At 46.5% G+C, this 15,599-nt stretch overlaps 1 protein-coding gene across 1 annotated transcript in view; it reads left to right on the top strand.

The window, feature by feature from the left end:
- Positions 1–15,599, top strand: part of LOC144123685 (alcohol dehydrogenase class-3-like) — a 177,781-nt gene that overhangs the window by 31,509 nt on the left and 130,673 nt on the right. The window lies entirely within an intron of this gene.

The following is a 15,599-nucleotide window of genomic DNA, read 5'->3' as shown; positions in this document are numbered from 1 at the left end:
CTTCGCACTCATGGTACGTTCGATAGAGATACAGGATGTCGAAACAAGAACAGCTCGCTTACACAATTTTAAAAAACGTTGGTCTGTTCGCCTATTAGCTCAGCAGCCAAGATTATAGTTCTGCAGACTGCTATATGTAAACAGAGCACGACGTTTATGCTGTGTGCCGTGTACCTGCGTTTCTCAAGTTATGCCTATTAGCACGCTTTTCTACGACCAAGAAAAAAGAAAGAGAAAAATGTGTCCCAGAAGCGCTCTAACAATAGTTGCCGTGAACACGAGAGAGACTTTCATTGCCATAGCTGCCGTGCACACACAGCTCTTCGACGTGTGATCCAGTCCATATCTTTCGACTTTCTGACACAAAATATCATGAACTTCAATACCAAATGTTTTTTTAATATCTAAAAATACGTCGATCGCAATGTTGTTGTCATCAAGATGCTCATTAATACTTTCACACAGAGATAAATACCAGTCGTCGTTGACCTGTTACCTAGAAAACTATGCCGATTAGGGTGAAGAAGGTGACTCTTCTCTAAGAGCAACTTTACACGACGGGCTAGTAATTTCTTATAGAGAGTATTGACGCAACTGAGAATAGAAATTCGTCTACAATCTCCCAGCTCATTAGGATCGCCATCTTTAAATATCAGAATAATTTTGGGAACCTTTAGCGCGTCAGGGTAGCTAGCATAACAAAACGCTTTATAAATTATTGAGGCCAAAGTTGGCCCAAGTGTATTGATGTTTCAATTAATAAATGATAAAGAAATTTCATCAATGCCCGTCGCCTTTCCTGACTCAAATAATTTAACAGTTATTATGATCTCATCAGCAGTTACATATTCGCAGACGAAACTGGATTATATCCGCGCTCTGCATAATAACATTAGTATTTACGGGTATAGTGGACTGTAGATTACTGCCTACTGAGCAGAAATTATTAAAGCGATTAACCATGGGTGGTGTTAGTGGAGAGTCGTCGGGTGTGGACAGTACTCTTTTATTGACGGAAGGCTGAGTAACTGAACTGATAATATTCCGGATCTTTTTAGAAATATTAGCGCGCTTATTTCACCACAATGATGTTGCTTCTTCTGCAACCTCATCATGCTCACCGCTTTCTTTCTATAGGTGCCACACTGCATGCTATAATATTCATTACCCCTATTCTGTTTCATTTTAACAATCCAATGATCACGTTGCTTCATAACATCAAGTACAGCAGGCGTCATCCAAGGACAAATAGGTTTCATATAGTGATCTTTTTTTATGATGGTCCTGCTAAACCCTTTGATCGACCGACGGCTGTAACATTCCAATTAAAAAATTACTGTGCACATTGGCATCCAAAGATTCGAACTCGGTGCAATTTATATCGGAACTTAGCCTTTAGAACATCGTATAGTCTATTTATTTTTTGCTTTAGATATGAAGTCTGTGTGCTTGGGTATAGCTTCAAGAGAATATAATAATAAAGCAACAGGACAGTCGTCAGCAAAAACTGCGTCGAAGGCATCAACTAAATTCAGAGGCTCAAAATTACATAGTATATGATCAAAGCAGGTTGAGGTAGTACTTGTGACACGCGTAAGACATGAAACGTAATTCTTGGAGCCATATGAGGAGATAAGATCTAAATATTCTCTATGGCTACAACCTAACATAACCATGTTCATTTCTCCAGTTATTATAACATGTTTAGAAGTAATTGAAGAGTGTTGTTTCAAGGTCATGTAGAAAAACACTACTATCGGCATGAGGGGCTCTGTAGATATCACCAAATATAACGTCACAAAGGTCAGGGAACAGAAACTGTGAAGCATCATTTACTGCATTTGTGAAACCAGAGCCGGGATTACGGAACTCGCTCTAAAGTTATACAGCGTGACGTCAAAATGACGAAAGCATGACGACAAGGCGAGACGTCAACTCTTGACGAAATGCGCAATCAACCAATGGCTAGTAGGGTGCCGCCTCGGAAGCACATATTTGAACAAGAAGCCTATTTGCACGGCAAGGGGCCGTATGCTAACCTTTTTATAAAAACACGCAGCGAATAAAATAAATATTGTTTTATTCTTTCAAACAAACGCATTTCACTTTCACTGACATGAAACAAAACAAGGAGAACATTCACTTTTGCAAATAACTGCTTTCGTGGGTAACTTTTGCTGCCATGAGGGCGCGCTGACAGATGTAAACAGTGAACATGGCGGCCTTCAAAAAAACAGCTGATCCCACTTCTAGTTCCTGCTTTCTTACGCGTCGTCTGAAATCACGTTTCTATTTGGTTATCCTAAATTCACGGATAACACTTATCGAAGCCAGTGAAGGCCACGAGCCTCCAGAAAGAAACCTGCAAGAAACGTCGGTACCGAAAATCGACGAAGACAACTTGAGGTAAGCCTGTGTTATTGGTTTAAAGATGCCATATACCAAGTATGTGATTGGGGTTCAGTTTCTTTTGCTTTAGGAAACACAAGACGACCACGGAGCACGGTTTGTTGGGTAAAATAAACTTTTTTGGCCTCATGAACGTCTGTTGCACAAATGATTCAGTTAGGAAGGAGAAAGAACCAAGCAAGGCGGTTGGGCGCACACTAACAACCTTGCTTGTTTTAGTTCGTTCTTGGCTGTGATACAAGTTGCTGCAGCGCAGCACACGCATATGTTCCTGTGAAAACATATTAGCCCAAACCCAGAGCAAAGGTTTCTCCCTGTTGTTCCCTGCTTTCGAAAAACGAAACCGAAACTATAGCCTCTTTTCCCCGCTATGTTCGCTGCTGCATTGCTCTGCGCGGGAATTCTAGTCTCGCAATGGCGCCAACTCGAAGAATGTCGAGCGAGCAAGAGCTTATCTTAATAGAGTTTATGGAGAGCCATCCGCTCTTGGCTCGGGCTTCTGCCGACCTAACAAGCTCATACACAGCTGGTGAAAAGCGCGATCTGTGGAACCAGCTCGCGTCGATACTTAACAACGAGGGGCCGGCCGTCAAGACCACCGACGGTTGGCGGCACCTTTGGCATGTGCTTTGCTGCAAGAAAAGGGCAGAAATGGCGCGCTTAAACCAAGAGGGCAGGTGAGTCCTTCAACGTCATTCTGTGAAATGCCACTTGAACACGCCTTGCCGCATCCTATCGTAGGCACACCGGAGGAGGCCTGCTTGGTGGCCGAGGGGGCCGTATTATCACCCTTGTAGGTAGGCACGGCCAGTGCCATGGGCGTCGGGCCGTCGTTCTTCGATGGTGAGGCAACTGAGGTGGGTGTGCACTGCAGTAGTAGTAGTAGTAGTTGTGGCGGTGGCTTATTAAAATAATAATAAAAAGGAAGGATAAGAGTTTTGCTAGCCCCGGCATCTGCCATCGGTACTGGAGCACCTGAGCTGGGGAAGCGGAAATAAAGAATAGCAGACAGAATGGAGAAATGAAATGAAAGAGGTGAGGGAACAGGAAGAGAGGATAGAGAGAGAGGCAATATACACAAACTATTTACACAATAACAAAAGTGTACAGGTTGCGTGTGGGATTAGTTCATGATGAGGCAATAAAAACACGCACACAGTACTATGTTGACTACAACTGGAGTGGGGCGTCCAGTTGTTTGTAAACCGTGATGACGTTATGGGGAAATCTAACGTTTTCTGCTGGGGAGAACGTTAAGGCACTCGTGTACGAATTTATACGGCGCTATGGCTTCTTGCAACAAGAGAACCAGCAGCCCGTCACCAACGGTCCCCAGCAACCCGTCGCCAACGGTCCCCAGCACCACGCCGCCAGTCGTCCCCCTTCAGCACGTCACCAGTCTGCCCAGCAGGGTGTCAGTTGGAAGTACAGCAGGGCCCAGCAAACAACGTACGTCCCCAGGTGCTCCCAGAAAGGATGGAATATCCCAGTCCCAGTAAAACATTTATCGAACATTTCCAGGACGTAGAGGCAGGACACAGAAACACGAGCAAAAGGGGAGTGTGCCCACTAATGTCCTAGAAACGTTTTTTTCGAGGGTGTTAAGCAGAAACAAAAACAAATCATAGGATTTTGGTCTCAGAAAGGTAACTCGGAGAACGTTTTTGGGACCAATGCTTTTCAACAAAAAATACAAATTGACTCCTCGCTCCCTTTTCTCTCTCCCTCGCCCCAAAAGCTACGGGGAGAGAAGGTTTTGCTCTTGCACTCGCCGTTTTGAGAGATCAAGCAGTTTTGTTCGAACAGCCGAAGGAAGCGCATTTCACCCCGCATCTCTCTCGTGGGCCGTCGGCTCCATGCTGCAGGCAGGCAGGCGACGGCGGCCTGCCTTTTCATCGCACCGCCGGGAGCGGCGGTCACCAACGTGCCAGTCTTCTATAGTGTTTCCAACTTCAGCACGGTGCAGCGGTCCCTGCAGGCATCTCCAACTACCAGCAGTCCTCGTTGCGCCGCTGTCTAGCAGAGGCGCAGTAATGGCCCCCCATCGCTCGTCCGGCTTCCTCGCTGCGCTCGCCCGGCTTCCTCGCTGGACGGAAGCCATCTTGCGCACACGTATTCGCGCAGCCCCTAGCCCCTCGCGCACAAGCCCCAGCGCGCGGCAGCTCTTGCTCTCATCACTAGGCAGTCGTGAACTTCGTAGCTACGGGTTCATGGCAACTTTCCCGCGCAGCTCGGCGTGCCCACATAATTCCTTTTGAACTTATGCAGTGGCGCGCGGCGCATCGCAAGTCTTCTGTGCAGCTTCACGGCCCTACACCACAATGGCGCTCTTATAGGCGTCGTTCGCGGCAGCGGATTTCAAGGCAATGGGCGACTCCCTGCGCGCACTCTGCATCACTGAGCGCCTCCGACGACTGTGGCGTGTTGTTGGTGGCAGCGTGGCCGTCCACTGCGGTCGTAGGCAGGAGAGATCTTCGGAAGCCCACCAGACTCATGCTGCGAGTGCCCTTGGATTAACCTGCATGCTCTACCTACATTGCCGTCCTGTCGCAGCGGTATAGTTTGTGTTGTGTTCGCGTCGTTAACTTTCAACCCACCCCCACCGCATTACTTGTGCCTTGATCCCCTTGATTTCGCCTCCCCCGCCGTATATATCCGCACGCGCGGTCTGCTATACCATGGGTGCGGCGCGGCAGGGATGCTACCTCGAGACGTCCCCCCTTTCCATCCGGCTCCAAGCAGTCCACACTTAGTCACAAGAAAATAAAACGGGGATGTAACGAGGATGTAAGGCGTATGTTTGAGCGTTCGCTGTGCCGTGAGAAGGCGCAGGACAGAAGGCTGCGTTGAATTCATGTATATATTTTCAGCATTTCATTTCATTCCCGGGTTTCCGTTGGCAACGTCGTCAAGGTATGTTGGTTTATGCTCGTTTTGTTATTTTCGCCTCGTAGAATTAATTTTTTTTGCGCTTTTGATAACACGCTCAAGCTTACTCCGAGGCTCATGCGAAAGGCAAAGCCAGAGGGAGGATTCACCCTGCAGAATATCCGTGACCTGAAACCGCGTATCTGTATCGTACGCCCATATCGTCTTTTCTTTTGGCACCCAGGTTGCTCTTTGCATGCGTTTGCTTTTGCGTGTGCATATATGCTTTTGTACCATTTAGAATGTTTGCTTGAGGTGCATCAACTTTCAGCCTGTGTTATGTTTTTATTGCTTTATTTTTCAGATTTCTCAGAGCTGGAGAAAAATTTGGCCATTATTATATGCTGGTGCCGTAGTGCTCCGTGCATTGTGTGTTAAATGGTGCATACATATGCGTCTCCTGTTTGTATTCATTTAAATGCAAAGAGCACATCTAATAAACTCAAATTACATCTGTATTGCGCTGCTACTTCCGGCTATATGGGCAGGATCGGGCGACTTTTTGAATTCATATTTCCTTTGTGTGTACAATTTTGCCACATTTCATGTTCTTGTGGCGGGAGCAGCGCAGCACGAAACAAAGAATAGAGAGGCAGGAATCAACGCTGACTAAAAACCAGATTTTTAATCCACGTTCGATCGAATATATACATCTTGCTCGTGCAATAAGGAAAGAACAGAAGCATGACAAACGCATAAGATGTACACGTGGCAAAAGATTAGGACAACGCACGCAGATAATCAATTTCGCTGTCATGAAACGCTATCGAAAGTATGCTGACGCATATACGTCGCTCTTTTGCCCGATGTTGAAGGCTTCTTCAATCTCTCTGGTCCGTTGATCATAATATGACGTGATGGCCATTGTGTTGCTGAGCTGCAGGTCACATTCATGCTCTCTGCAATGTTTTGCGAATTCACTGCTGATGGCGACCTTTGGGGATCTTTTGTGCTCTCGAAGCCGTTCATTCAAACAGTGATCTGTTTGACTAATGTAGGTGCGTCCGCATGAGAGAGGTATTTTACAAACCCTCTTTTCACACATTTCACGTGTTTTTTTTCCGGTGCTTTTTTCTTTCGTTGATTTTTCTTTGCTCGCTCTTGACTTTGGCGTACATGTCTTCTTAATTTGTTGGGTGCTGACATGAGCGCTTTTACATCAGCTCTAGCGCCTACCTTTTTGAGACTGAGGGAAATGTCATTAATTTAAGGAATGACCGCGTACGGCTTCCTTTCTTCTGATGTGGTTGTGACATATTTTCGGCCTCTAAGTGCTTGCAGAATCCCTTCTGTGACACTGGATAGCAGTCTCGTCGGGTAACCTGCTGCTTTCAGCCGACTGTTCTGGGCGTCAAAAGTGCCTTGAACTTCATGATGAGAGGATCTCGTCAATGCGGCTCTCATTGCTACTTTTGCTAAGAACTAGAAGAACTAGGACTAGAAATAGCAAGTGAACTCCCAGAAAACAACGTTATGCAATTTCTTCACTTTACGCTAGCCTTTCTAGGCGCTCACATATGCTGGCGGTACGGACCACGAAGCTAGAAGGGACTGCTCCCCTACACACCTGCGCACTCCAAGATCATCAAGCGGGGGTAGAAAAAAACAGCAGTGAGAGCCGCATTGACGACATCCTGTCATCATGAAGTTCACGGCAGTTTTGACACCCAGAACCGTCGGCTGAAAGCAGCAGGTTGCCCGACGATACTGCTATACAGTGTTGCAGAAGGGATTCTGCAAGCACTTAGAGGCCGAAAATATGTCCCAACCACATCAGAATAAAGGAAGCCGTACGCGGTCATTCCTTGCATTAATGACATTTCAAACAGGATCAAAAGGGTAAGAGCAAGAGCTGGTGTAAAAGTGCTTATGTCAGCACCCAACAAGTTTAGAAGCCTGTGCGCCAAAGTCAACAGCGAGCAAAGGAAAAAATGAATGCAAGACAAAACACCGGAAAAACATATGAAATGTGTGAAAATCGGGGTTTATGAAGTACCTCTGTGATGCGGACGCACCTACTTTGGTCAAACAGGGCGCTGTTTGAATAAACGGCATCGAGAGCTCAAAAGATCCCTAAAGGGCGCCATCAGCAGTGAATTAGAAAAACATTGCAGAGAGCATGAATGCGCTCCGCAGCTTATCAACACAATGGTCATCCCGTCATATTTTGATCAACGAATCAGAGAGATTGAAAAAGCCTTCAACATCCGACCAATGAGCGACGTATGTGTCTGCATACCTTCATTAGCGCTTCGTGACAGAGAAATTGATTATCTGCGTGCGATGTCTTAATAATTAACCACGTGTACATCTTGTACGTTTTTCATGCTTTTTTCTTTTCCTTCTTATACGAGCGAGATGTATATATTCGACGAACGTGCATTAAAAATATGGTTGTTATTCAGCGTCGTGTCCCGCCTCTCTCATTTTGTTTCGTGCTGCGCTGCTCCCGTCAGAAGATCATGCACCAACCAGCCCAAATTTTCACCTTGTTAAAGCACATTTCATGAAAACAGGTGTCTAAATGGCCCAGCCAGCAAGCATTCACGCGAGTGGACTGATGTATCACACCACATTTAACGTAAGCATGTGCCTGAAATTTGGCACACATGTGCGCTTAGATGCCTGAAGTCTGCATGAAAAAGAAGAAATAATTTTATTGAGCCAGAGCCGATAAATCTAGAATTAACCTTTTGGGGCTGTCCCTGGGACGCACAAATTTTTGGACACGGCTAGTTGTGGGGACGTTTTTTGGATGTCTTCGGGAAAAATGAGGACCTCCTGGGGACATTCCAAATGTCCTGATGGGATATTTCTGGGAGATTTTGAGGAGGTTTCGTGTTTGTTGGGGGACGAGCGGCTAGTGCGTAACCCCATGTAGGTGAACATGATGTCTGTGACTTGCGTCTTGCAAGCACTGTTTACTTCATGTGTGATTTAGTTTAGTCTCGGAGGAGGTGCAGGAATGCATAAGCTAGTGGTTGCGCATTATTGATTGCTTCTCTTTTGCTAGTGCTCTTTTCGTTTCATGGTTTGCCACTACCAACCAGCTGCACCTTTTACCCTGTTACAGCAGAGAAGACGAACAGGGAGCCTCAGCAAGTTGTCGACAAGACACACTGAGCCCCTAAGACCGTGAGTTGGCTTGCCATTATTCAAGCTCCATACTACTCTTTCTGGCAGCTGCTTTAAAGTAATAGCATTATCCGTTCTGACACCATTTACAGCAGTAGCCAAATAAGTGCAGTGATTCTGCACTATCCACAAAACTCTCTCTGTGCAACTCTGTGCAAAATGTTTATTTCTCTTGCAGTGAGGCTGCGATATCTCCTAGTAGTCTAGCAAATGTGCACATGAAATATGCTACAGCAATGCTGCCCGAGATTGCTGTCCTGTATATTTACGTCAAGTCATCTAATACATTGTACTAAATGCTTTGCTTATTCCACCACATGAAGCATTGCGTGATGAGCACATTTTCTTTCCTGACAGCTACACCGATGCCCTCGCCGCAGCCCCCACTGAGGCCCCCACTGAAGCCCACACCAGCGCCCCGACTGCAGCCCTCATCGCGTGCCACGCCTAGCCTTCTTGGCAAGCGATGGCGAGACGATGAGGCCGATGAGGTGCTGGGGCAGACGCTATACGAATCACGGCGTTTGGCGGACCTTACTGAGGACCGGAACCGCCAGGACGCTGCGTTTCAGCAGAGCATGCTGGAGGTGTGGATTCACTGCGCACACTGCACTTTTCACAGTAGAAACTGTCACCTTAAACATAAATATCAGTGCTCTCTCTTGAGCACCTCTACTTCTGTTTTGACGCATCTTTTTGGGCGTGGTTGGGAAAGCTGAGTTTATTAAAGTGACACGAGTCTTCTACACCCATACTTTGTGCTAAATATCTCAGCACCTGACCTTTTACACAATACTTAAGCGAGACCTCAACATTGATTGAAAGTAATAATTTGTAATTGGAGCTGTTTTACATGCAGGCTATGCAGGATGTGGCAGCTGCTGTGCGGGCTTCAAATGGGCAGCAAGAGCTGCTCATCCAGAACGTCAACATACTGACGCTGATCCTGCAAAAGCAGCTTGACCCACGTGCACCGCATTGAATTGTTCATTTTTATTTTTGTGTTTCTATATTTATGAAAGAAGAGCTTCATATGTTTTATATTTATTCAAGAACATTTTTACTTCTCTGCCAGGTGCAGACTCATTGAAGTATTTTTAGTTTGCATTTTAAAATTTCCGTTTTGTGTGTTTATTTTTACATTGTTTGCTTCTCTGCCAGTCGCAGAGATGTACCAGTTTTTGTTTGTGTTTTTGAAGTGCTGGTTTATGCTTGGTTTTATTTACATTGTTTGCTTCTCTGTCAGGTTTCTGTTTTTGTATTTATTCAAGATCATCTCTGCCATGTGCCATGGCATCATTTTTTTATTTCTTGTAATCTCTGCAGGCCCGGATGCTTCACACTGTTTATTTTCTTCCAGTTCTGTAAGTTAAGCTCTGCCTGATGCGGAAGCCTCCTATACTCTTTTATTTTCTATTCCTTTCAAATGTTTACCTGCAGCTGTGGCAGGTGCACAAGGTGCCATTTCTAGTGCTTGTTTTCTTTTATTACAATATGTGGGCAAGTGCATTATGTGGGGCAAAGTTGTTCTGAAGTGACTGTAGTTATGAAGGGCATCATAATATGGGGATTGTGGATAAATTTTCAACACTTCAATTTTGTGCCTGTTAAGGTTTTTTTGCATGTTCCTGAGTCGTTTTTTTTCGCATTACTTTACCTGATTTTCCGTACAGCGTCCATTGTGTGCATTGTTAAATGTTCTATCCTCAATAGACACGAGGAAAAATGAAGCTAGCCAGCATTCGTCCAAAGTCACTTCTGAACTAGTGTTGAATGCAGGCAAAAAAATTTTGGGGGACGCTTGAGCTCCGCCGTTAAAGGTATGATGCAACAATGTTAATGGCTCTCGTTTGTGGGTCCCTTTACAACTTCAAACGCAGCCATGCTGGCATCATCGTCTGTAATACTCGTGTGTCTTGTACACGAAACATGGTTTTTTAGTCCAGTAAAATCTACGAAGAGGAATGTCTTGTGTAGCACTTGCTGTGCATTCCACCAGTTATGTAATGTGTTTCAGCAAAGTGCAAACCAGGGCTACATCGGGCCTACAGGTATGCACAACATGCCAAACCTGTGATTATTAGCATTCAAGCTGGCAGTCAAGATGAAGCTTTTTTTAAAGGGCAAACAGCGCGTAAGACTTGGACGGAAACCAAAGAAAACATAGGACGAGCGCTCATCCTGTGTTTCCTCTGCTTTCCGGCTATGTCTTTCGCACTGTTCGCCTTAAAAATGTACAGTCAACTCGCCCGTTTGGACAAAGTGTAAGATGCAACTGTTCTTGTGCAATCTCTGCGTAGCATTCGACAAGGCATATGCAAATCACTGTTGATGCTGCATGCTTTTGTTTCCCTGCTGAGTGTTACAGTTGGGAAACTAATATGAACAGCTGTGGCGAAAGAAATTATTGTGACCAGTGAATAAACGTGGTGCAAAAGCAAACGCTTTACTGGTGCCTAGCAGTCTCCACACCATACTTTTTCCTCGTGCACATTCATCAAACACATAGTGACCACAAGGAACTGTTTGCCTAAATGGGCACGTCGACGTAAGATACGGCGAAAGACGGTGTACAAGGATGCATTTCACTTGTTGGACGAGCTGTTTCAGCGTGTATTTCGACTTGAGAAGGAGAAAGTGCAGTAGCTGTGCGGCAAGCTTGCTGATGCACTGAAAGGCATGCTGGTGACCAATGTCGGTGGAGCAGCAGTTGGTGTGTGCACTTCATATCTTGCCACTGGAGGCTTTCAAGCACATGTAAGAAAAAGTAATTTACAAATGCTGGAATGTGGCTACCAGTGGCCAAAGTCATCATATCACAGACGGGCTCGCGCACTAACAAAGGGCAATGGCACTGCCCGTAGCAAGAGTGGCTACGACAACTCGCCACGCCAGCATGGTGAGTCATTGCAGCCACAGCTGCCAGATGGTCTAGGGCTTACTGCCGGTGGTACTGCTGTTGCCGCTGCTGCTACCGCTGCTGCTGTCGCCGCACCATCTGCAGGCGTGCTTGCCTCTGCGGACGAGTTGGGCCAAAGAGGCCAATGATAACGGTCTCGCATGGCTCTACCACGCAGGTAGGTCATGCGGGATCCTGTCCCCGCCAAGTACCCGGCAAGCAGAGGTGGCCCATTGTTGCCATGGTCATCAGTAGTGTCGCCTTCGTCTGCTGCCAGGGCTTCTTCAAGACAGATGTTGTAGAACGCAGCACATGCTGCAATAATGACCACCGCCCGCTCCGGTTCGTAGTGGAGTGTCCGGTACCTTTGAAGGCACCGGAAGCGGCTTTTCAAAACGCCAATGCAGCGTTCCACAACACATCGCATTGAGGAATGTGCTGCGTTGTACTGCCCTTCTACAGTGTTTGCACCAGGATTGCCTGGCACTGGTGTGAGCAGCCACGGCTCCAGTGGATATCCACTGTCTCCTGCTCGACCAAAATTTGCAGTGAAGTGTGTTGTTGTCTATGAAATAAATGATGCATACCAAGCAGCTCAAAACCAGTAGGCTGAACCAGAATTCATAGGCATGCAGAAGATCCATGACTAAGGGGTACCTCTGTAAGCACAGCTTTCTAGGATATACTGATGTACTGTGATATCCTACACAACAATAATTATGTGCACACCTCTTTTGCCTTGGTGTTTTACGCTTTAAATACGATTCACTTTATAACAATGTCTCTTGTGCCTCTGCACCAGCAGTAACAGTAAATACACTAAAATAAATACGATACATCATACTGTTGCATGTCATCCATGTTATAACCCGCCTCATTTAGGTATGAGCCACTGCTGTAGCTTAATACATGCTGTCGTAGTGGCCCGATGATCAATAGGCTGCTTATCCAGAAGAAACTCTCCATCCTCCAGCAGCCCGTGCTCCACCTTCCGACGCAGCCGTGAGTAGCGCCAAGAAAAGGCATCGTGACAGGACCCCGGGCAGCGAGGGTCGACCGCGAGGATCTTCATGTTTGCGTCGCAGATCTGCGAGAAACACAGGCAGACAATCTTGGACGTGAACTTCCATTGTCGAGGTCGCGGCTTTCGAACCCATGCGGTCAGAACACCAGTCTACTCACGATCATGGTGTTCATCGCGTAGTATCCTTTGCGGCTCCAGAATGCTGCCCGAATTGCTGGGTCTCCCCACGGCGCTTTGATGGCAATCAGCGTGCCGTCGACGCAGCCAACGACGCCGGGGATGGTGCCGCGGGGAAGGAAGGTCGCCTTCGCTGCCGCCTTTTCCTCGGGGCGCGCCGGGAAACGCACCCATCCCTTCTGTGCGCCGACTTTGCAGATGGCCTCAGCAACACCGCACGCACTTGCTCACCGTCGGTTGTGCGAGGCCGACGGTCTGCTCGTTGCCGACGCACACTTGAAAGCCCCAGGAGGCAAAAAAAAAAAAAAACGGAGAGCGCAGAGCACCTGCCGCCGCACCGACAAAGCGCTCGTCCGTACGCCTCGCAGTTCGTCGGCAAGTTCGCCGCTAACCACTCCACTTTCTCCTTATCGAGTCGAAATAACCGACGGAACAGCTCGTCCGGCAAGTCATACGCGTCCTCGTACACCGTGCTTCGTAGTTGCTGGCGCCGACGTTGCCGCCTCCGCCACCAATAAATAGCAGACGACGCCGCCGCCGCCATTTTCCCTCTAAAACTCTTTAGACCGACTCTTCGCGGTCGCAAAAAACAGTCTAAAACCGCGGGCATAAGTAGCTGTGCAACGTCATGCGTTTTTTCTTGTTCGTGACGCCATTGCAGCTTCCCGTGACGCAACTTTTCAAAATGGCGCCGGCGGCCAATAGGAGCGGGCATTTTAGAGCGCTCTCAATTGTAGAGCGGTCGGAGCGAGTTCCGTAATCCGGGCCCAGTACATTGTTTGTATGGAACCCCACTCCATATGTACAAACCAATGCCACCTCTCTTGTGTTAGTAACGCGAGTACGAGAGAGAAAGGTATAGGGAGGTATGTAATAAAATAAATTAGTAATCATGTTTCTGTTAAAACTATACCATCGTAATGACAGTATTATTGAGTCAAAGAAGAGCGTAAGGCATGAAATTTTTTGTGGATGCTTCTTAAATTGCAGTGCAAAAAGGTTATTGGCGCTAAAAAAAACTATCGTTAATGTACGTACGTACGTTGTCAGCATTCGACAAAGGACTAGGCTATCTGTTCAAGATCACCCTCACACAAAATTCGGATCACATCTGAGCCTTCGTTTTTCCTCATAAGAATCCTTCCTCGTGACACCCACGCAAATTGCCAGTTGTGCCTCCTCTTTACTGCAATGGCCTTAGGCAGAAGCAAGTTGTTTTCAGGGCACAAATGTTCATTAACGTATATGGGCGTTTTACCAGGCAGCCCAAGATCGGAGGCAACGATACGCTTCTTTTTAGCAGATTCAAGCATGCTGTCACGAAGGCGGCCAGAAGCAAACTTGACAACATGTGGCGGCTTATCTTTCGCAGAGACCCTAAGAACTACATCAATATCAGTTTCTGCCACTGAGACGCCCACCTTTGCGCCGATATCAAGAGCAATCGTGGTGAAAGATTCATGCGATGGCTGTATTGTTGCAACTCGGTTAGCTCATATCGCACTTTTCAAAGTCACTTTAAAGAGCTTTGTTCTCACTTTTCAGACGAATTGCTCTTGCAATTCTTTTTGTTTGTTTTTTCAGAGTGTTTTTGAATTCGTCAAATAATGAAATTAACAGATTCTTTCGGTGTACTTAGTTCCTTTCTAACAGTTTTGTCCATTGTTAGGACCATGATGTAAACCTTTAGAAGAAGATCAGCGACTTCCTTTATTGTGGATGGAACTTTAGTGAACTTCAGAATCACTTTGATCAGACTCCGATTGGTCATCACTACCCGACATTGCTTCTGGACGGACCAGGCACCAATTGCGGAAGCACTAATTAAGGAATAGATGAAATTTGCACACACATGAAATTTGCAACTATAGTTATCAGGGGCTGCCGATCCGCGTGTGCCTGAACCGTCCCCAGCAATCAGCGGATGCGTACGTTGCTTCTTCGGGAATTTTTCATTCCCAACGCCGATGACGACGCCAGATTTTCTGCAGAATGGGAGCCTTAACGCTACTGTAGTAAAGAGAGAGAGTGAGAGGTTACCATTATCCGGTTCCATAAGAACTGATCTATGTCTCCATAGTGACAAGTGTGCGCCCCTCGGGGCCATCTGCTCATGTGTAGCCGGCGCCTCGAGATACCAGTTCGTGGCTGCGAATCGCAGATTGCGTTTTGCTAAATGTCTTTAATATAAAAACAAGCAAATAGTTGATTTCGAGAATCGCTAGAGATGCTGAGCACGGTGCTAGCCGTCAACGCCACATCGTCGTTTGCCTTCAATATGCCAACTGAATCCGACAACCGAAGGAAAGAATGGGTGGCACAGCGCAGCTTAAGAAAATCTTAGGAGACGACGGTCGCCCAGTTCTGTGCTTCTCGAGCACGTGCCAACTTCCGACGAGGTTGCCTAATCGCTCCAACATAGGGCTCTGATCGAGCGACCGGTCGACGCTGGCGTCTATTACTAAATATCTGGAAGGGTGTAGAGTCGCAACGAAAAAAACATTAGCACTGCGACGTGTCACCTGAGCAGCAGATAGCAGCACTCGGCGCTGCGGTTTCTGGGTGCTTTTGCTTTGTTTTCAAGCGGATATTCGGTCAGTCGTTCCGGAATGGCTCAATTCAAGCTACTGTGGTGTTCTTTTTTTTTTTGCCCGAATTGTATTTCTGAGGGCTCAATTCGTGTCCGTAACTTTCAATATTATGCATCGTAAATATGTTTTGATGCATATTTCTTTTTTTTTGTTCTGCTGCGGATTGTTTTACAAACTGTTGATTCAGCAGGCTTCCTGGAGAACCAAAAAGCACTCCATGCTTAGATTGTAAAATGAATCATCCTACCAAAATTATGGTGCAAAAAATTTGATATTATTTGACTCGTAGTGCGTCATTGTTTACCCTGGCAGTGCCATGTTAATTTCACCTGAAATGGCGAGGTTGCAAACTCGCCACTTGACAAAGTGTTTTCAGCAGTGGTAGAGCGTGCATAGCGTACGATTTCTGCGCAGTCGATTGTGCATTTTCCGGCTT

Source organism: Amblyomma americanum, chromosome 3 (genome assembly GCF_052857255.1).
Source record: "Amblyomma americanum isolate KBUSLIRL-KWMA chromosome 3, ASM5285725v1, whole genome shotgun sequence".
Lineage (NCBI taxonomy): Eukaryota > Metazoa > Arthropoda > Arachnida > Ixodida > Ixodidae > Amblyomma > Amblyomma americanum.
This window is presented reverse-complemented; position numbering and strand designations above follow the sequence as displayed.